General features: G+C 41.2%; 1 long non-coding RNA gene across 1 annotated transcript; it reads right to left on the reverse strand.

Annotated features, from left to right (window-relative positions):
• Positions 1-1237: 1237 nt before the first annotated feature.
• LOC142564136 (uncharacterized) lies at positions 1238-5230 on the reverse strand. Its single transcript, XR_012824501.1, has 3 exons — positions 4802-5230; positions 3929-4042; positions 1238-1556 (listed from the first exon to the last, which is right to left on the reverse strand). It is a non-coding gene; the product is annotated as an uncharacterized LOC142564136 (long non-coding RNA).
• Positions 5231-7114: the final 1884 nt, after the last annotated feature.

Below are 7114 nucleotides of genomic sequence, written 5' to 3' on the forward strand. Positions count from 1 at the left end.
TTGATTACAGTTGACACCTGGCAATAACATGCTTGACTAGGACAAGAAACCATACCATTAAAACTGCAAAAGGAGTGCCTGTTCCAGCAGTGCACATTGAACGGTTGGATACTAAAGCCAGAAAATAGACTGATATGAATGTACACTGCAATGTTGTGTCAGCCTGACGAAACGACACAGCATTTTAGTTTGTTTAAGTGCAAAAATAACACTGGCAGTCGCTGCGAAAATGTGGCAAATAATGGCTTTCACAGATAAGAACACTATATACCGAAATCACACAGCATATTAGTCATGTTTATGTGTAAAATTAGCACTGGCAGGCCCTGCAAAAATGTGGCAAACAGTGGTTTTCATAGAGCAGTACAGCATATATCGTACAAAGCTCAAAAGCTTGTATTTCGTTGTAAGGGAAACAATTTTGAGATCAGAGCCAATATTCTAATTAGGGTGAGAAATACAAACCAGACCGACACACGCAATGACTAAAAAAGAGATTTAGCTCAGGAGCTCCTATGTAATGCACATAAACAGTAAAATAGTTTTTCTCGGCAACTACGGAATCAAATTTGATGAGGTTTGATACATCTAAAAATGTTTAAATCATAGTTTTACATTACAACCATCACTATTTATTAAAATTTGCTGAAAATAGCAAAACTTGAAGGAAAAGGACTTAGTTTGCAACTGTAAAAAAATAGAAAAGAACTAGCACAAGTTCGTTAATTCTGTAAATTTTCCTACTCAAATACATCCAAAATACAGAAATACTTTTGAGACAACCACAGCACTAATTTGAAGTTTGTGGCATTTGAGAATTCAACTTGTTGCAGGAAGAACTATTTGGCAGGTTTAAGAAAAATAACACCACGAAGCTTACTAATCCCAGTCTCTGTGCCAGAAAGAGATATCACAGTTCTGCAGACTCCATCTGCTATGTCTAAAGTCAACAAACTTTATATATGAATTTACAGCTTACATGAAATTGTTGCAATGTTTGAGAGTTTCGCACATCTACTCATAAATTAGTGATTGTATATTAGAGCAGCATATGGTATCTCTAATTTGCCAGATTAAATTATGGTATTAGGTCCAACAGAAATGTGATCTCATTTTTTAGTTATGAGTAAGATTTGTTAACCTTACTGCTCTGTTTCTTCAAAATTTGCAGTTTTCATGAATTCGTATCAAAAGCAGACTAGTTGTCTGAAAATGTTTTATCATGGTAGTGTGCTACACGAATTATGCTTTTTCAAATAACATGTTTACTTTGATGCAATGATATTTCTTTATTTTATCTGATTCCTTGCTGAAAAACTGCACAGTATTCACGAGATATGAATAAATAAATATTAAGTGAATAAGCAAACAAATAAATATTGCGGTTTGTCTTATCATTCCACCACCAGCATGACCTGTATGGAGCTTTGGCTACTGCTCACATGTTGCAAGTTCATTCTTACATGATCACCTGCTATTTCACTTCCCAGGAAAGGAGCGAGAAAAGGCTAGTTTTTGGCCTCATTTGGTCCGTCTAGTAACGGCGACGCTGGAGCCTGGAAAATACAATTGAAATTAATTTTCAAAAGGTGTAATGAACATTCAGCCATAATGTATTAGCAGGCACAAACATGCCACAAATATCTATATAGTTGTAGCATTATGCTAAGTTTCATTTGAGTATTTCAGAAAAAAATTATAACAGAAAAGTGGCAGAACACCCCACCTCCCCACCACTCTGCCAAACAGCGGCAGTTCTTTTGAGAATCATTTTTGACAATATCTACTTTCCCAAGATACTGTGACATCAGCACTGGGCCAATGTGCCTGGCAGTAGAATATCATTGCTGATGACAAAAAGCATCTCCAAACGACAACAGCCTAGTCACACATTAATCTCATCTTGCAATGACAACACATTCCCTATTTATAAGATAAGCAAGCAGGAACACCCATGAGCTAAGAGTCCTATACAGACGTCACACTGTGCATAGGAAACAAATTTTTTGAAAAGAAGGGAATGACCTACTGGCTTCTATTGCTGAGCGGTAGCCAAAATTAATATTCCATCCGCTGTTAGCCATAGTTGGTATGTACTATGCTTAATATGCCAATAATCAATTTCTCACATGGAGCTTGAGCAATCATGATGATGCATGTAAGTATCCATTGTATGGGGAACAATAATGTTTTAAGTTGTTTTCGCAGATTATGATGGATAACTGCCAATTAGTGGTATTTGGAACACAGTCGCAGTGTCACTGTCAGACAAAATGGACACAGTATATTCATGCTTTTTGAGTTATTGAAACATTAGTTTCTAATCTAGTACAGGTATGTACACTGATATGTATCCTAAACGCAATGATAAGACTTCCCAATTGCAATTGAAAAGTTAATTCAGTTTTAATTAAAAAGGGTCCTTCTTGCAACATGGCATGTGTAAAACAGAAAACAAAAATTATACTAATCATGTCTCTTTGAAAATTGATTGCATAACTGCTCTGTAGGTCAAGCAGAAAATTTAACAAGAAATAACGTGCCTAAAACTAGTTGCAACAAACAAATTTGTTCCTACGAAGGTTGCAGACAATTCAGTAAACAGATTGTGACCCAGTCTTTTTATGTGGCATTCCTCAGCGAATTTGTTGGTCAATTGGTTGCCGCAGCTGAACAAAACAGATGAACAGTCTAAATCTGGCGTGCAGCCCCAGTCCCATCGGTGCATGGTCAAGTGGGACGAACATACTGATCCGGGGAGTGAATTATGGTGCTGTCTTGGGCACGTGTTGAGGCACCGGCCAATCTGCTGCATATACATTTGACCAAATATACACATGATCACAAGAATAGACTACACTACCTCTGACAGACACAAGACAAATTTAGTGGTATCTAAGCAAGCCTTTCTTGTCAGGGTGCCTATATGCACAGCAGTGTGCAAGAGAATTGAGAAAGGCAAGCAGGCAAGGGAGGCTTGCTCGGTGAAAGATACCACCAAAATTGGCGTGTGTATCACAGGCAGCGTACTGTATACCTTTCACATGTGGTCAAGCGTACATAGGGCAAACTGGCCGGTATCGTATGTGTATAAGAGACCACCATATTTCATTCAAAAGACCAGTATGGTCATCCAACTTGGCCGTACATTTCCACAACGGGGCTTCATGTTGGATTACAATCGTTCATCTGTTTTCATCCACTGTAAAAATTGACAAGTGAAATCGATGAGGCATACCACATATATAGTAAGACATGTGGGTGAGCCGCCATTTTTAATGCAACAAACAAAAAAGGCATCCTGTGTAGGTCACAAGGTATCCATATCAGTCTGTGCCTATGTACTACTGAAGTAAATGCAGCATAGTAAATACGGACCATCATATTAATTTTCAAGAAATTAAAGCTCACCAAATGTGTATTTTGCAGTGGCTGTTACTATGGGAACAGAGAAGTAACTGTAAAGATATCAATGATAAACAAAGGTGTGCACACTACGTGCTTAGACCTGTGACATATTTAATCCACTACACTTCAAATTCCTACATGCACAGAAAACTGCACGAGATTGTAGCACAAACAGAAAAAAATTATGCAAATAAGGGGTACAGCATAGGAAATAGTTTTCAAAGAATAAAACCACAATAAAAAGTCATAAATGCACTACGTACAAAGCAAAAATTATATTTAACTTGCAAGTAAGCAACTTACGCAAAAGAAATACTAAACATCAGGAAAGGTTAGGTATAGTTTTATACAGAACACAATAATGTGGGCATAATGGCTATGCACACAAATAGGTAGCAAGTTCAATAAGGTTGCATAAATATTTAGTCTCTTTAGTAAGCTGCAGTATGGAATGTGTTGACAAAATTCACCATGAATGACACCAAGCCCCCTTTTTGGAACACATACATTTCATACACACCTGACATGACCATCCAGATCACACGCCATGCTGCTGCAGCCATATATCCACAGGGTCTGCATTCCTGGGGGCTCCTCGATCTTGTAGTTTATGTTGTGGGTCACGGCCTCGCCACTACAAAATGAGGTCTATGTTAGCTTATAGCAGTGGCACAATAAAGCTGTGATATCATGAAAACATGCAATCAGCACCTAAAAGGGTCATGAAAACAATGTCTGCACTAATGTGGAAAGAGAGGAAATGCTTGAAATTATCGAATCTCATGGCAATAGGGACCTCTACATCAAATAAAGTTTTGGACGCGCCGCAGCAGCAGATTACAATCTAATCTTAATGTTTTTTTCCATTACTTAGTATAGGCAACGTTCCCCTGTCATGTTTAGTTAAGTCAGTTATGTCAACACATCTTGTCTTGGAAATATAGCTGTACTAGTAGCAAGCTGTGATTGGCTTACATTTTTTCCCTAGAACTGTTCGTTAGCCAAAAACTTCGTAAGCAGAGATTGCGCACAACGTCGAAGCATTTATAAGTGAGGAAACGTCATTGAAGAAAGAATCGATGAAGGGATAGACGGGTCGTTACTATGCAACTTTAGCAGACAGGCGGGAGCTCACGCACAGCTGCACAAGGTGAACGCGATTTCCGAAACTTTTCTCAGCGGAAGCAAACGCTTATCAGGATTATCAATTCCGCACTGTGGCAATAGAGTTGCGTACACAATTTTTACAACCAGCGCGTAGCAAGTATCCGCACAGGGTTCACTGTTGACGTGGGTGTTCCACTTACTACGTTCGCAAGGCACTCTATACACACACGGGAAGCACACACAACACGGATGAACGCACGTGTAGTTGGCGAGCACGATTGCTTACCGTTTCAACAGTACGGCGAGGTCGAAAGGCGCTCTCCAAGTTTCCAGTGATGCGTCTGCGATGTTGCTTGCAGCAAACAAGCCGCTGGGTAGTGGACGAGCTGAGGCACCCTAATAATACGCATTACTTCTTTGCGCCGTCCACCAAGCTTTCCACGACAACCAGCGGAGACAAAGGGAACGCACTCCACGGCATGAAAATCGTTGGTCCACATTTAGCTGGCGCGCCACGCATACGGCGTGCTTACAGGGAGACTCAAGCCATCTTCTGGCACTTTCGTGCTCGCGAACTACGTCTCATTTCATTACAGCAAACCTAATAACACACGATCAAACAAACACATCGATGCAGCTCGCACAACAACCGTTGAAGACGGAGCAATTACAACACGCCGTATCTTCGTATTCTACCTGTCGCGTTGAATACGAAAATACCGGCGCTGCCAGCGCCGTCTGTATAATAGTGCGGCTGTTGAGGCCTCCGTGATTCCTACAATAATACCCACTACAGCAGGTTTTGTGCCGTTTTGGGCCGAACTACATACATATGTTGCTAGACAAGAAGAAACATTGACATGCTCATATTGTGTGCTATAGTTTAGGGCAGAAATAAATTACATGCAGTATTCTTGCTTTTGAATCGCTTATGCCACATGTAGTCAGCAAAAAGTATGGCCTTCAAGATCCGGACAATTTACCCTGCGTAAGCTATTGCTGGAGTGTGATTTTAACGATTTCAACCTCGGTCACTGGCCTAAAAACCCTAACTGAATTTATGCGCAACCGTTACCTGTACTACATGCGCCCTCACTTCGTTTCTCATTGAAGTAATTTCCTGCTGTCGTTTAAATGTAGCCCAGAAATTGTCCACACAACCTCGGAGGTGTGTGATGTTTCCGTGCGCTTGTGTCCGTCGCACAGCAACATAATTTATATACGATTATTGTTAATGTTACCCGTGAGGCACAGGTTACGCTTATGTGTTCCCTATCTTGCTTTCGTGGCGATGTGCTTATCATGCGCGGATCGCGCTCATGTGGTCCGTGACTTTTCAAGATTCCTTGAAAAAGAAAAATCGTTTCTGCAGCGTGCATTTGTCGCATTTGAGTGGTGTGTGCCAGAAATGTACGGCGGCGTTCGATGTGTTTCCGCCCCAAGTGCTGCAGTCACTGCATGCCAGCAAATAGATATGACGCGATTGCTAAGGCGCAGTTTTGCTTAGTGTTTCTTGGTATACATCTTTGTGATTTACCTGCATATGCGATATAAACCACAATGCGCGCTTCCGTTATATTTCTTTGGTTTTCCTAATTTCGATTAGTGTGATGTTTGCCTTCGTCAATGAGTGTCTTTTTAACGATGCTCTTACTTCATAGTAAAAAACCTCGGAAATGCCGATGGCAAGAACCACCGTCTTCCAGTGCCTTCCAGTGTGAAATCAGCGCGTTGTTATTTTTTTTTTAAGCACTGGATCGCACTGGGTACGCTGGCGCTCGCTGGGACTCGCTCGAGACCAGTGAGAACGCTGGATAAGAGCTGGGCAATGCTGGGTCACACTAGAAGAGACGGTCGCATTGGAAACTGCGCTGGTTGTGTTTGTGGCGCGCTGGCTCCAGTACGCAAGGACGAGCGCTGCTGAATATTAAATGCTTTATACAATTTCATCACTTCATACTAGTCTCTTGTCCTAAATAACGCTATATCTTAGGGTCATAGAACTATTTCGTGTCGCAGCATGGAATAAAGGTGCGTGAGCTGCCTTGTTTATTCCTGCACATGTGACAATGAAAATCACTTTCGTTTTTTGCATTTTGCCTTTTGACAAGGCGGATAGCTAAATTCTTGAACGAAACCACGCAAACGCGGAGGACGCCGCTTTTTTAGTAGTTCGCACGTAACATATGATTGGGAGTTGTCGCCATTGTCGCAGTGTTGTGGAGTGGACATGAAATCCAGAAGTCGTTCAGACGCGCTCGAACAGACCCCGAGTTCGAAGCCTACCGCTGCTTGATATTATCGCACCGATAACAAGGCTGAGGCAATTCGTGCGCTTCCACTTTCCCTATTGTACTAAAAAGAGTTCTGAGGCTCAAATACACACATTTTAGCTTTCGCCAGCTACCCGCGCCGAGATCAGTCCCCACCGAAGCTTAGGCATAGCGTATCCGCCGAGTCCGTCTGCACGCTATCGGCGCGTCTAACCTCAAGAATCAAGGAGTCTAACAAGGATAAATTACTTTATATTTCAGATTTCGCATCGGTGCTTTTAAATAAACAATTTTTTCATGTCTACAGTGCCAGCACAAGAACTGAG

Source organism: Dermacentor variabilis, chromosome 11 (assembly GCF_050947875.1).
Source record: "Dermacentor variabilis isolate Ectoservices chromosome 11, ASM5094787v1, whole genome shotgun sequence".
NCBI lineage: Eukaryota > Metazoa > Arthropoda > Arachnida > Ixodida > Ixodidae > Dermacentor > Dermacentor variabilis.